We start from the raw sequence: 15,690 nt of genomic DNA, 5'->3' as shown, positions 1-15,690 counted from the left end.
GAGCCCGCAGGTAAGCCAGTCCTTACCCCGGCAGCCTCGCAGCCTAAGAGTAACTCGCGTTTCGCGAGGCAGGTGACCGCTAGAATTAGCAAGGCAGCTCGCATGCCCGTGTCACTACCGAAAGAAGAGATCAAGATCATTGTCCGGCCACGTGGCGGGCTACACGTAGCCCGAACGGAGGCCACTCGCCTCATGACGGCCATCATTACGGCCGCGGGAATCACTATGCAGGAGTCTAAGATAGACACCATATGCACAAACCCTACCCAGAACATTATCATTGTTAGCACGCCCAGTGAAGATCGCGCTCGGAAATACGTGCAAGTTAAGCGGCTGCAGATAGGGAACGTGGAGTATGGAACTTTCGCGTACGTCTCAGCTCCCAACGGAACCGCGAAAGGTGTGATCAGAGGCATCGACCTCTCGGAAACACACCAAGATCTACAGGATAATATTGTAAATGAAGCGAACCCGCTAGCTCTTGAAGCTCATAGGATCGGAAACACTACAACCATTATTGTAGCGTTCGAAGGAACTAAAGTCCCTAACACCGTAAAGTACGGCGCCATGATTGTGCGCTGCAGCCTTTATAGACAACACCACGAAGTTTGCCGCTGTTGCGGTAAATTAGGACACCGGGCAGATGTTTGCCCATACCCAGAGACTAAAGTGTGCTTTGCGTGTGGGAAGCCTAATCCAGATCAAGCGCACGAAGCCACGTGCAAACCCCGCTGTAAGTTATGCAACGGGGCTCACACAACTGGCGCCACGGGTTGCCGCAACAGATATAAGATGCCCCACGTCGTAACTCAACGACGCTGGGAGAAGGAACAGCAAAGGTCGGTTACTAAGAAACAGATGCCACAGCCGACAGTGGAAAATTTTCCACATCTGCAGCCGAAAGCCCGCGAAAACACACAAAGGGCGAACGTCAGCGCTGACGTGAGAGCAGCTGCAGGCAACGGCGTGGAGAGCAATAAGAACAGCCAAGCAACGCCGTGCACACGCAATACATGGGCCACGGTGGCTAATGGAACTACGGCTCCTCGCTCTAACAACAACGCCTCGGATCCTCGAGTCAGACAGCTCGAGGCGGAATTACAGCAAATGCGCGGAGAGAATTCTCGCCTGCGGGAAAGAATGGCGGAACAAGACAGCCTCATCCAGGAGTTGAACCGCAAGGTCGAGATGCTCCTGATCGGCGAACACAGGCAAATGCCCCAGCCTCAGGCTTTCCAAACACTACCACCCCCGAGAACGGCCTTGCCGGAACCCATCGTGGAGGCTTTGCCCAAACACAGTCCTACCCCCACCTATACTACGACAGAAGATAGCTCCCCGGAAGAGATTATAGAAGATATGTCAGAGCCTAGGGCGAAACGAAGGGCCTTAAAGGCCAAGAAACGCGCACTACGACGCATTAACGAACGATCCACTTGGCAGGATGAAGACTCTGACAAGCAGGCTGAGTCAATCAACAAGCGGCTCTCAACCATAGAAGCCACAATGGCAGACATGGTCGTCAAATTCACCAACCTGGAGGCCCGGGCGCCGTCCTCAAACATGGAGGCCCGGTTTGCAAGCATGGAAAAGGTCCTCAATTTAATAGAGAAGAACTTAATGGCACCACAGCAACGAACAACCAGTCAACCGTAATGACCAGGACCCCGCCAACGGAATTGATAATATGGCAATGGAACATGAACGGTATTCACGGAAAGAAGGCAGTGCTCATTCAAGCCATCAAACACGCTACAAGACAACCGGACGTAATCCTCCTGCAAGAGACACACTGTGAAGTCTCCCCGAAGATACCAGGGTACCGCTCCTACGCTACCTCAGTTCCCAAGTCCACAGAGAAGTGGGCCCGGTCAAGAGGGGGAGTCTGTACCCTGGTAAAGATGGGAATAGTATACTTGGAGCACGACCTCAAGCATACGACGAACACCGAACATCTTACGATTGAAGTGGTCATCGGCAAGAGGAACAGGAAGCACAAGGAGCACATCTACATCACTAATATCTACACCAAGCCTAAGTACTCATCACAGCGCTACGGCACCCTTATTCGCAAGATCAAGCAGCTTGCGGGGGACAACACTACATTGATCTGTGGTGACTTCAATGCTCAACAGACCACATGGGGCTACCAGCGCACGACGGCGAAGGGCCGGAACCTCCTAGAGGAGACCCGGGACGCCGACTACCACCTCATCAATGACATATCCACTCCTACCAGGCACGGCACGTCCGTACAACGGGACACCAACCCCGACCTGGCTTTCAGCAACAACACGAAAGTGCGGTGGCGAAACACCCTGGAGACACTCGGCAGTGACCATTGTGTAATCGAGATCATTATCCCTCTCAACAGTCACGTTGCCCCTCCCCGAACACAGAAACTCACGGACTGGAACAGGTTCCGTACCAACCTGGAGACCGTTCCAGACCACATCAACGACATAGAAGAGTGGACGAAGGCACTACTCACCGAGGTCCAGCGAGCTACCACGGAGCTAGAGACGACGGACGACATGCCCAACATGGACAGCCGGCTAGCGCACTTACTTGAGGCACGGAACTCACTAAAGCGAAGATGGAAGAGTCAGCGGTATAACCGCAAGCTCCGCAAGCGCATAGCCCTACTCAACCGAGAAATTGAAAAGCACTGTGCCGTGCTGTGTCGCCAACAATGGCATGCGATCTGTCAGGAGGCAGACGGTCAAATACATAAGAGTCGCACATGGCACTTACTCCGTCACCTGCTGGACGACAGTCAAACCAAGGGCACGCAACAACACACCCTGGCACGTACCTACTTAAAGCTCGAAAAGAGCTAGGTGACGACGAGGTGTGCAAGCGCCTCAACGACAAGTATCTACCGGCAACGCCACCCTCTTCTCTGCTGAGTTACACGGGCGACTCCAACCCTAAGCTCGACACAGACATTGAAGAATGGGAGGTACGAGCGGTCTTACAGAAGATCAACAGCAAGTCCGCGGCGGGACCCGACTGTGTCTCTAACAAGGCGCTACGCAACCTCAGCGACGGGGCGATCACAGCACTCACAAAGTTCTTCAATCACTGCTGGCGAAACGGAGCCTTACCCCGCAAGTGGAAAGAGGCACGGACAGTACTCATCCCCAAGCCCGGCAAACCACCAAGCATCGAGAACCTTCGCCCGATTTCACTAACATCGTGTATCGGCAAGGCCCTCGAGCACGTGCTGCTCAACCGGTGGCAAGACTACCTGGAAGAGAACAACCTCTACCCGGATACCATGCTGGGATTCCGGGCAGGGCTAAGCACACAGGACGCCATGCTCCTCATCAAGCACGAGATCATTGACAAACCGTCGACGACCACAAGCCCCATGGACAACCGGGCCATACTCGGTCTCGATTTGAAGAGTGCCTTCGACACCATCCACCACTCGGCGATTCTACAGCAAGTCTCCCACCTCAACATGGGAGAACGCACATTCAACTACATCAAGGACTTCCTCACAGCCCGTACCACCACCATCGTGGCAGGGGATCTGGAGCTACCGACCAAGACGTTGGGGAGCATAGGCACACCGCAGGGAGCCGTGATCTCGCCGACGCTGTTCAACCTAGTAATGATTGGAGTGGCCGAACGCCTCCGCGCCCTCCCGAAAGTCAAACACGCGATCTATGCCGATGATATCACCCTCTGGGTGACGGGTGGCAGTGACGGCGAGATCGAGGCGTCCTTGCAGCAAGCCATCGACGTCGTTGAAGACCAACTGCAAGGCACGGGCCTCCAGTGCTCCCCAGCCAAGTCAGAACTGCTCCTACTACTGCCACGCCGCAAGTTCAGATCCGACAGCGCACCTTACATACAGCTCCATGCGGGTGACGGTACTACCATCCCAAGAGTCAGCACCTTGCGTGTCCTGGGCCTCCACATCGAAGAGCTACGCTACAACGGCCACACCGTTAAGCTACTGGATTCCAAGGTCTCCAGAGCCATAAGCTTAATTAAGAAGATTTCAACCAAATACGCTGGCATGAGAGAGCACAACCTGCTCAAACTCGTACAGTCTTTCGCCATCAGCCACCTGGCCTATGTCGCGGCCTTTCATGACTGGACCGACCTCGAGCGTAGAAAACTGGAGGCGCTCATACGCAAGGCACACAAAGCTGCACTTGGTCTTTACAACCACACTAATAATGAACGGCTCCTTGAGCTAGGTGTGCATAATACACTAGGCGAGATAGTCGAGGCGCAGCAAACCGCGCAGCTTACACGTCTCGCGCAGACCCGAACGGGCAGGGCAATACTACAAAGGATAGGATATCAACCGAGGCTGCAGGAAGGTAGGGACTGGCTGCCGCTTCCGCGGGACCTACTGCGCAAGCTGCAGGTCGCCCCACTTCCCCGCCACATGAGTCCAGGGGAGAACAACGAAAGACGGCTCGCTCGAGCGCGGGCACTTACAACCACTCACTCCAACGACACCGGGGCCTTCTACGTGGACGTGGCCAGGTACCCGGACCGCAAGAACACGTACGCCGCCGCCGTCGTCGCAGCCACCACCGGTGAGCTCTACACGGCCGGCAGCATCGTGGCATCATCCACTGAACAAGCGGAAGAGCTGGCCATCGCGCTGGCTCTCTCCAACCCTAACTGCACCACCGTCCTCAGCGACTCCCGGACGGCCGTCCTGCGTTTCGCCGAGAACAAGGTGCACCCGAGTGTTGTGAGGGTGTGCGGGGCCCTACGGTCATCACAGACAACGGTGTGCATCAAGTGGTTCCCAGCCCACATGGGCACAGTGGGACCCGAAACGAACCGCAACGAGGACGCGGACCGGATGGCGAGTGCGCTCACTAGACGCAACGCCGGCTCGGTCTCCCCTGCTCCAGTGGACGATCACGACAACGAAGGTGAAGACTTCAACCCGATTACTACGTACGGGGAGGTACTGAAGTGCTTCCGGGACTCCCGGAGACGATACCCTGGGCCTCACTCGAACCTCTCTAGGCAAGAGGCAGTACTGTTCAGACAATTACAAGTGCGTGCGACGTGGACCCCTGTATGGGCGAAACACGTCCACCCCGAACTACAGCCGAGTGACGTGTGTGTGCTGTGCAGTGCTAGTCGCGCTACTATGGCGCACATGCTATGGACATGTGCTGTGACTCCGGACCCAACAGACGCGCTTCCACCCCATCTTGCTCGTGCGGTGGGCAAGGAAGACTTAGACTCTCAACGGGGAGCCGTCCAGTTCGCGATGGAGGCCCTTCAACGCCAGCAGTCATAGATGCTGCCTCCCCTACAGGAGGCTGGTATCTGCGACTAATTTAGCCGGCCAATAAAGATGTTCTCTCTCTCTCTTTTTGTGTTCATTGCACGCAATCTCGCGCTAACGCGCTGCGAGTGTTATTTCTGTTCAGCCTTTGTTGTGTTCTGGCGGAATATGAGGGTCCACATGAGGGTTCGCATGTGTTGGGGATGTGAAACAGCGCTCTTAGTTCTTACCACGATTTTGACCGGCGTGGGGCTGCTAGTTTTACCTTTCAATGCTAAAAGCTCTGGGTGGTTTGTTATTCGGAGCCTAGCCACCGCTTGCTGCCACCGCTTGCACTTTTATTCGCGGCCCCTTCCCATTGCATGCGGCCCGGCCACCAATGCCTGGCCGTAAAAATGCAGAAGGTAGCCATATATGGCTGGCGTCTCGCTGGCGTCGTGATATCCCCCCCTACCCGTCGTGAACTAACCGGGCTCGCTCGCCGGCGCGCGCCCCGGCGTGCCCTGAAAACTCTCCGTCGTCGCTGCCGTAGCCGTAACATCTAGGCGTCGTGAAATAGCCGTACTCGCTCCTGCCGTACCCGTAAAAGCTACGCGTTGTGAAATAGTCGTACTTACGCCTCTGCTTACGGACGTTGTAGTTGGGTGTTGAAATCTTGCCGAGCTCTGTTTTTTTTTGCCGCATTTAGAACTTTTGTAATAACTATACTTCACGCCCGCCTTACAACTCAGTTGGCTAGAGCAGTCGATTTTGGTTTTACCCAACCGGCTGAACCGCTACGGCTCACTGAAGCCAAGGCCGACGCAGCCAACGCTAGGGTTACGTCCGATAATCTGTAATTATTATAAGTGACTATGGCTGCACAAAGCCAGTCTGTAAATTTTTTTGTAACCGTTTACTTTTGATGAATCAACTTTGACTTTCAAGCGGTTTTGCCTTTGATGAATCAACTTTAAAACAAGCGGTTTTGCCTTTGCATAAATATCAAGAAAGACTGTTTTCTGTTCATGTTGCCAAGCAGGCTTGGGGTAGCAGCTTGGAGTTCCTTCCGTACTTAGCTAGAGGTAGTCCGACCATTTATAATTACTAAATAGTGATTACTAATTAACAACGACCCTGGCGGTGTGAGGAAGCGGTGTGTTCGGTTGGATAAAAATCAACAGATTGCTCTCACGGAGAGTTGCGTTCCTCCTGAACAGAACTTTAGTGACAGCTGCCGTTCCGCAACATTAGCATTCCTTATCGTTCCGTCTGGACGGAACGCTAGACAATGCCTTTTTTCTAATGCTCTTTTGTTCACCTTATCCATAAGCTCCTCCTTTCTTTATCTGGGAACTAGGCGATACAGGTTTTCTGCCCAATTATGGGGTTGCGTCTGGGGTTTTATGTCAATTTGAGGCCCTTCTTTGTGGGTTATGTTGGGATACATGAGCAAAAAAAAAAACCGATACACCAGCATGTAGGTGGTAGAATTATTACAGCTTGCCGCATATTTACCCAATAAAAAATGCGCTCAAACCAACTGTGGGCAGTACGAACTCCTGCTAGTTCTCGTTATGTAATTTGTTCAATTGCCTTGGTGTCATTCTGTAGCTGGCTGGAAGAGTCAATAGCTGCATATGCTTCTACCATCCTGAGGCAGACGCTATCAGTATACAAGAGCAGTTATAGGTGTTTTCACACTATGTCTTTTGTAATTGCTCATCTCCAGAGGCAAGCACCCCACGAATAGTTAGAAAGTGCAGGAGTGTCACATGGTTTATGACTCCCACTTTTTAGGAACTATGCGCACATCACTAGCGCGTATTTGCACATTTATATGTTTCCTGACATTTCGTTTTTTCTTGCTATGCATTTTGCTGGTGCACATGTAGTAAAGAGACATTGTGTTTTACAGAAAACGTGCTGAAAATATGCACAAAGCAGTGCCTCTGATGAACACCAACACTGCAACCATCACGGGTGATTGCAGATCACCTCAGTCTGCGTCAAGTCATGAAGCTATGGCTGACTACTGGGACGGCCTTGGAATTCAGGAGCTTTTGCCAGAGCTTTCCTTTGAGAGGGACGTCAATGTCCCGACAGCACAGAATGGAGGCGTGTGTGGAAGAAGAGTTGTGTCTGTGGGCCACTTCATGAAGGCTGCTCAAGAGCTTGGCGAACACCGGTGCCCTTTTCCTGGTGGAGGACACTTTGAGTTTGAAGAGGAACGAAGGATTGGCCTTTGGTCGGAGTTTAAATTCCAGTGTAGCGGTTGCCATGAGGTTACAAAAGTCACTACCGACCCTGTTGCAGAGCCCACCCCTCTCGCAGAGAAGGCAGCTCTTGGCGTAAACGATGCTACTGTCTGGGCGTTCACGAGTATCGGGTCTGGGCATTCACATTTGGAGGAGGCACTGTCTGTCATGGATGTGGCAATGTCAACAAGCTGTTTGGGAGATACTATCAGTTGTCTTGTTCAATGAAACGATTCATTCAAAACAAAATGGAAATTGGAAATTAGCTTCTCCGCAAGTGTATATATGCTCGGTAAAATAAACTCTGAACAACGGTATCAACATAAAATACAACAATACTTTCCTAAATTTAGGCTTTGATTTCTACCTGGAGAGTGAAGCTACGACGTAGCAGTCTTCCTATACAGTGTTTTTTTTTTCTTTTTGAATAAAAGGCAACCCTGTAGAAAGTGGAAGGAAGAACGCCGAGCGGCCCAAACAATTCGCTATATGCCATAGCTATTCTCATAGCTATGGTACCACAGACATATTGTGCTGAAGTGAACAATCGAAGTGCCATAACAACGCTTTATTCGAACCATCTTCCCCTGCCCATATTCCCAGATCCCACAACAGGGCCGCTTCGCCTCCTTTCTCAAATAAAGTCATCCTTCTCCTCTCAAACACTTTCAAAACGCCATCAGCAAACAACTACAAAGAGCCGCGACCAGGCTCCCATTCAGAGGGACTTCCTCAGATAGGGAGGGGGGTGTCGTGGGTTGCGGAGGTGAATTCGCTACGGTATTGTGGAAGGGAGGGTGGGGGGTGCTTGTAGGCTCGGCAGGTTCAGCTTTTCTCTAATTTATGTGCAGCGAGAATTCTTTTTTTCTTGAAGTAAAAAAAAAAACACTGTTTACCGTGTTGACTCGCGGTGTCCTGCCTAGAGTTCATACAAGAAGCTGCGTGCGCCTAACTCACCGTGAAGGAAAGCCGCAGGGGCCTGGCGGTTCCACCTGGCCCTAAGCCCCCTTCACGGTGCATTAGGCGGACTGTTCACAACGATGTAGCCTCCACAATGCTGTACGCAGCTTCTGGTATGAGCTACCACGCACGAGCTAAGGAAGAACGCAACAAGGGTGAGCACTGACTCGAAACGGGAGCTTATAAGTAGTTATAATCGCATTTGAAAATGGAAAAAAAAAAATCTGTTCGGTGTTCCCGCTAATGGGTTAGTATTCTGCCTTCCGACCAAGAGAGAAACTAGCAAAGCAAGCAGGCCAAACAAACGCAGAAAGGCTTTAGTTGATGGTGTCGCGTGTTTCGATCTTTTTTTTATATGTATAATAATTCTGAGCAGCATGTTCTGGCGTCGACAGAGAAGCCAACATTGCCGCCGTGCATACGTCGAGGGTGTTGTTCATGAATGAGCAAGTGGAAAACCGCCGTGGAAAACAACCCCCATACAACCTAACAGCAGCGTATATTTACCTTCCCCCCCGCCAAATAAAAATAAAACAAGAAAACATCGTCGCGTGTCGCCAAGAGTCCGACCCTCAATCTTGGCCGATTCGTTTCACCCGGCGTTACCAAAGCTAGCGTTTTGGCAGAACTCTTTACTCAGACGGCGCTATTGTTCTCTACATCTGGAAGCAAGTTAGTTCGCTCCTCCAGCACCAACGTCCTGTTGAAAGGTTAGGATAAGTGGAACCAGAAGCAAGGGAGAGGAACACGAGAACAAGAGGGATAGCCAGCTGCCTTTGGAAGTTCAGCCTGACACAGGTGTAGGGCAGCGACAGCACCGTGAATAGAGATTTCACTGGTAAAAAAAGAAAAGACAGGTGGCCTCACAAAAATAATAATCATAATAAATCTATAACATGGAAGCGTGTGGACCGAAAACCCGTGACATGCTGAGGTGCAAAGTGATGAACAGAGGTAAAAACGAAGCAACCTGCCGTATAGTGACTTACTGTGAACAGAACAAAAAACGCAATGAACGAGAACGAAATCAACGGAAACGCGAAGAACAGAATCAAAGGATTTGTGGAGACAAATTTATACCCATCACAAAAATATAAATGGCACCGAATACTCCGTACACGAAAGTGTCCGTGTCCCGCGTAATTAGTTGCCTGAGAAACCTCCGCCACATGGAGCCCAGGGTCGTCCTGATGATCGGCACCAACGACCTGCGTCTGGTATGCACAACAGATGCAATTCTGCCTCTGAGCTAAGGGTATGCTCAGAATTTCTGCATCAACACTGCCATTTTCATTCTTCTTTTTTTCACAGGCCAGAACCATGGACGACGCGTACCAATTGATTGCGGATTTGGAGGTCGTATTGGCGCTGTTACTCGGACGCGGATGTGGTGTTGTCGTGATGACGCTGCCGCCGGTGGCCCGCGCTGCGCGGTCCAGCTCCCACTGGCGAATTCTGAATGGCGTGAACGCGTGGATCCTCGGGCTGACTATGGGTACTATGTCTCTCTTTACGACAGTTTGCGGCAGAGAATAACCTGTTCGTTGCGCTACTTTCACGCAGACGGAGTTGTTGCTCTTGAAATCCATCGCCTCTTTGTGCTAGGCAGACGTCGTGTCCGCTATTGCCTGTACGAGCGGTAAGTTGTCCCGGCTACATTGGTTGTAGTGTAATCAACACTGACACATTTACAGGCGGATGGGGTCGGACCGGCGGCTGGACATGGTGCACTGGAACGAAGAGGCGATGGGTCGTGTGACGATGGTGCTGAGGGACGTGATCGGCGTCTGAACACACCCTCCTCCTCTTCTCAGCAAAAAAAAACAAAAAAAAAAAAACGGATAAGTATCAGTTGCACTGCTTTCAAAAGAACTCGATTATTTCGCAATCTGTTCATACGTAATTTTACACCGACCATACATTTAGGACTCAATTTCCGTTGCAAAAGCACGTAGACTCGAAATTTGTTTGTTTATTTTATCCTTTACCTAGTGATTTTTTTTTCAATTTCACTTCTATGTCCTTTTTCCCCTTCAGGTATGCATAAACTTCCTTAGTACGTAGAAAACATATTTTTATAGCTGAACTAAGTGTCCTGACCGCCATTTTACCATTTCGTTTTGCTGGCCGCATCCGGCATGGTTATTTCAAGCGTAGTTATAAATAATCAAAATTAGTCCCGAGAACACCCCATTGTATTGACGAAACATTCCCGTGATATTTTATAACGCGCGTTTTGCTATTGCACTAGCATCACTGCCCCATTGCAGGTTAGCTTGGCTCTTCTTATAGATCATTTGTTTTTGCTCATAGCGTGCACATATCTCACCCATTCTTTTTTTTTTCCTTTTTTACAGCGGAGTTCGGCAACGGCCAACTCCCACCGGGAAGCAAGGGTGGGTTGAAAAGCAATTTCCTGCGATCTCCTGCGCTTGCCTGTGGGAGCTGAAGCCGCTGAGCGACGTATATGCTGAAGCTGATATGGTCTTCGCACTTCGCCCCCCCCCTCCCCCTCTCATACCACCAGCTGCAATATTTATGTTGGAAGCTAAATAAATATTTCCTCTGACTCGGCGTGCTATGCTCAGTTTCATCCGGTGTAAAGCCGTGATTGCAGTGCAAAGCATGTGGGCTGAAAGGTTCTACGAAATGTTGACTGCCGCAGTGAGATGTTGGTTATATTTTCGAGGCGATCACGTGGGATGCCACAAAGACATGTGATGTCGGAAAAAAAATTTCGAACAGTAGCACCAGGATAAATTCAACAGCGCACCTGTCGCTTCCTTTGACCGGACAAAATGCTTTCGGCATCTTTTGACCTCTATCTTGAACATGCATGATGAATTACATTTGGTGCCGGAAGGCAAGAATAGAAGACAGGCCATCTGATACTTGCGCATATGGCGCAGTCTATTATATTTGCAGTATTATGTATGTAATACGATAAAAAAAATTTTGTGCCAGACTTAGCTTGCAACCCATACTAGGGTCCAAAGGTGTTCTGATTCCGGCTAAAGTTGCCATGACATCAACACAGAGGACATTATTGCACAGCGGGAAAGACGAGGATAGAAGGAAATACGCATGGCCCATGCCGACGATTTAGCGGCGGTTCATTGAGAAAAACCGCCTGAAATATATCAAGAGACGCCGATAATTTTCACAGTATCTCTTTCTTCATTCCTTTACACCGAGCTTTCTTTCTGCTCTTTTAGTAATGTGCGCTGGCAATCTTGGCGACATACGTATTGCTCATTCGTCCAACGTTTCACCCCAACAACAGTGAAACGTTTAGTTGATTATTCTGTTTTATTTGTGCTACGCGCGTGTACAGAGCAAAAGCTCTTCAGCGCGATTTCGGAAGCCGAGCGCCGAGCAACTCGCGGCGAGAAAGAAGGCAGGGCCAATCCAGCAACCCCCCCCCCCCGTGCAGCGGCGAACAGAATCGGTTGGTCATGGTTCAGGTTCGGACAAAAGGAGCGTCTCTCCTCGCGAATCGCAGGCGGAGGGGAGGGGACGCCGGTACGGGGAACATCGCGCCCGGAAAGCCTGTGCCGGTATTTTCGTCCGCCACGGGTGGGTGGCGTAGTCTGGTGGCAAACTCTGAACTAATTCCAACATGGCGGGTGTGGGAGGTCCACTTAGTATATTGCCGCGGTTGAATCTGACGCGCCACGCAATGGTAAAGCTTTCTGGGGTCATGACCATGCAGAAACTTCCAAAAACAACCAGGGAGATATTAACCTCATTGACAAGAGGGGTGACAGCGGTCTTTGCTCAATAATTAGGTTCAGTATTCGGTAAGAAAAGTGCATCCCGCCCCCATCAAGTGTTTCAGGGGTTTGATAAAAGCTCACATTGTTTTATTTCGGAAAGTCAAAAGCGAGTTAAGCCGTATTTTTTGGGCCGCCCTGATGGCATCCCCTCGGCAGTACTAAAGGCGTTTGGGGATATTCTTGTTCCGGCCTTGGCGCGTATATTTCCAACGTCACTCAATACCGGTAAGTTCCCCACTCGTTGGAAGATTGCGCGGGTTGTTCCTATATTTTAGTCAGGGTCAAAGTTAGACCCCACAAAGTACCGCCCGATTTCTATTCCCTGCGCTGGTTCAAAACTCTTTGAGACTGTACTACATACACTACTCACTTTCATCATGAAAACTACATTATTACCTCAGCAACACGGATTTCTCGCTTGGAGATCGACCACCACTAATCTTGTAAATTTTATGCTGCATGCTTCGGAAGCTCTGCAGGGAAGAGGACAACTCGATGTCGTCTACTTCGATTTGAGCAAGGCTTTTGATGTCGTCTGCCATGATACATTATTTAGAGAGCTGTGTCAACTCTATTCAGAACCATCCATCACATCCCTTTTATGTAACGATTTCTCGGATGGTCATGCTTCGTGCATGCAAACGGGCAGTCTTCCCTCTCCTATGTGGCCACAAGTGGGGTTCCTCAGGGATCTGTTCTGGGGCCACATTTTTTCCAATTTTTATATATGATGTTTCCTCAGTAATTCATGATTGTCACTTTCTCTTATATGCTGATGATGTCAAAATATTTAGGGCTGTTTTAAACACCGGAAGCTGTTCGGCTCTCCAGCGAGCGATCAAGACTTTTTCAGATTGGTGCTGACGCTACAAACTCCTTATTAGTACATCAAAAACTAAGGTAATGACCTACACTGAAAAAACTGACAGCATATTGTTCTAATATAGCATTAACGGTGAAGCACTACCACTTGTTGGGGAGGTTAAGGATCTTGGTGTTAATTTCGGCAGTAAATTTAGCTTCTCCTCGCACATCCAGGAGGCCACTGGGCGGGCCCTCCGATCTCTTGGCGTTATATGTCACCTATAAAAAGAGTTCGAAGAGCCGGGTTCTTTTCTAAAGCTGTACACGACTATTTGTCGTCCGCAGCTCGAGTATGCCTCTGTGGTATGAAATAGCGCATGCAAAACAGTCTGTATGCATGTTGAAAGTGTCCAGAAAAAGTTTATCTCTAACTTCACTCATCGCTTTGCTAGCCGGAACAATTTTGGGTTATTCTTTGTAGCGATGCTAGAGTGCCTAAACACCAGACGTATTAAGGCTGATCTTCTTTTCCTGTTCAAAATCATTCACGGCACAGTGTCTTGTGGTGAAATGCTGCAACATGTTTTACTCCATGTGCCACAAAAATCCACCAGAAGACACTAAACATTTTTTTAATTCGAGCTGTCTGCGTGGCTTGTGCCCCATCTTTCGCCTCCAGTGTACGTACTATCACTACAACGAATATTTAGACATATTTAATAATTCCTCGAGATAGTTCCGCAAACATGCCTGTCAGCTTGTCATGTAAGTGACCTTTTTTATCCTCGGTTCACACGCGGTAACTTGAGCATAAAGTGATGACAGCACGATACTTTCTTTTTTATATATTCCCCTAATTCCATTTCTGGTTTTCTTTACATCTACATTCCTTCCACGCTCCTTTTCTTACATATAAGCTTTCTTGATTCACTCCGTTTACGTGCAACTAAACTTTGTTAACATTTATTTATATTTTTGAAATTATCTGTGTATGACGACCTCTGGCGTGACGTCACATGCCTTACTGCAAGGCACTGTACTTGTTTTTGTGCGTATGTGTACGTTTGTGTTTTCTGTGGGTGCATGTATATTCTGGTGTACGACAGTGTGTAATTTTTGTGTGCGTGTGTCAGTATCGCTTATCTTTAATCGTATTACCTGTGAGGTGTGGGCATCTTACATTGCCTGTTTTTTTTTTCTTCGTGTGCCAGCACAAAGGCCCTCCGGCTGTTCATGAACACGTTAATAAACGATTTATTGATTAATATTATGAATATTGATTATTTATTTGCGAAAGCGGCCATTTGGATGTCTTGGGCAAGCGAAGGCGTTATTACTTGACTAATTGTTCATTACAGGGCATTCCAGCATCGTACCATACACCAGATGTCCGCAAGGTTAGAAAAACCGCAGTGTTTAGAGTTACTTCCGACGGAAGCTAAAATTGAAAACTAAAGTTATGTTCTACAGAACTTTAGGATGTTATCTAGAGTTACGTCCGATAGACCCAAAATTTTAAAATTAAATTTACAACCGACAGAACATTCAGAGAATGTGTTAAGTTATGTCCTACGGAACGCAAAATTGAAAATTAAAATTATGTTCCACCGAACTTAATGCCAGTCTTTTGAGTTACCTCCGGCATAACAGCCTGTAAATGAAATTGAAGTTACGCCCGGCGTATGCCACTGTAAATATTTAGGTCCGAAATGGAAATAAACCAACGTTAGACCAATATAAACCAACGTTACAACGTTAGACCAACGTGAGCACTGAAGAACGTCTACAGCTGTGGGTACTAAATACCGTCAGGTTCAATGAAATCTACGCAAAATTATTGCAAGTGTCCGTTGCACCAAACGTGACGTCAAATTGGCAAACAACGCAAATTTTGCTGATATACGGCGGCACGGGTGCGGAATTGGTGAATAATAGTTAAAGCGCTTACGTGGGTTCATCGTGTCGTGAGATTTTGGGACTTTTTTTCATGCAATAAAGAGAAAAAGTTACCCTGTGGTCGAGCCGTTTGGAGCATTTTACTGATTCAGGCAATCTGGGTTATCATTCCACGTGAGTCCCAGCAGTTCTCTTTCAAATTTTTTTATATGAATTCATGTGCACATGTTTTCATATAAAATATACGTAAAGGAAAGGAGAAGTCTGGAATTACAAAATAAAGCATCTTGTAAAGGGCGGCGGTGTTCTACTTCATAGCATCTGCAGTTCCTGCCGAGAACAATGTTTACATGGGCCAAGAGTTTTCAACAAATACAATTAATAATTGATGAGCGTTATAGAAGGAAATACCTCGGTACTCTGTTATTCGTCATCGGAAAGAACAAATCTCAAAAAATGTAATTATTATAGCTCTCTGATAAAGAAAAATGGATCTTGGTAAAGCGTTGCAACTATTATTTGCAGACGGGGTGGTTGTTACGCCATATTTAATTGCGGCGCATACAGTCACTTCATATGCAGATGTTAGTAAAATGATACCCATTGAAGTATAAAGCTAAACTGTTGTGTTAAAGGAAATACCTCGCACGCATTTTTTGCCCGGTAATTAAAAAGCCCAAGCTTGATTATTTGCGTTCATGAAAGCATATTAGTACGAAACAATATGTTTGCGTATACACGC

The sequence above is a fragment of the Haemaphysalis longicornis genome, unplaced genomic scaffold (genome assembly GCF_048455015.1).
Source record: "Haemaphysalis longicornis isolate Haplotype H1 unplaced genomic scaffold, Haemaphysalis longicornis Haplotype H1 scaffold_12, whole genome shotgun sequence".
Taxonomy (NCBI): domain Eukaryota; kingdom Metazoa; phylum Arthropoda; class Arachnida; order Ixodida; family Ixodidae; genus Haemaphysalis; species Haemaphysalis longicornis.
This window is presented reverse-complemented; position numbering follows the sequence as displayed.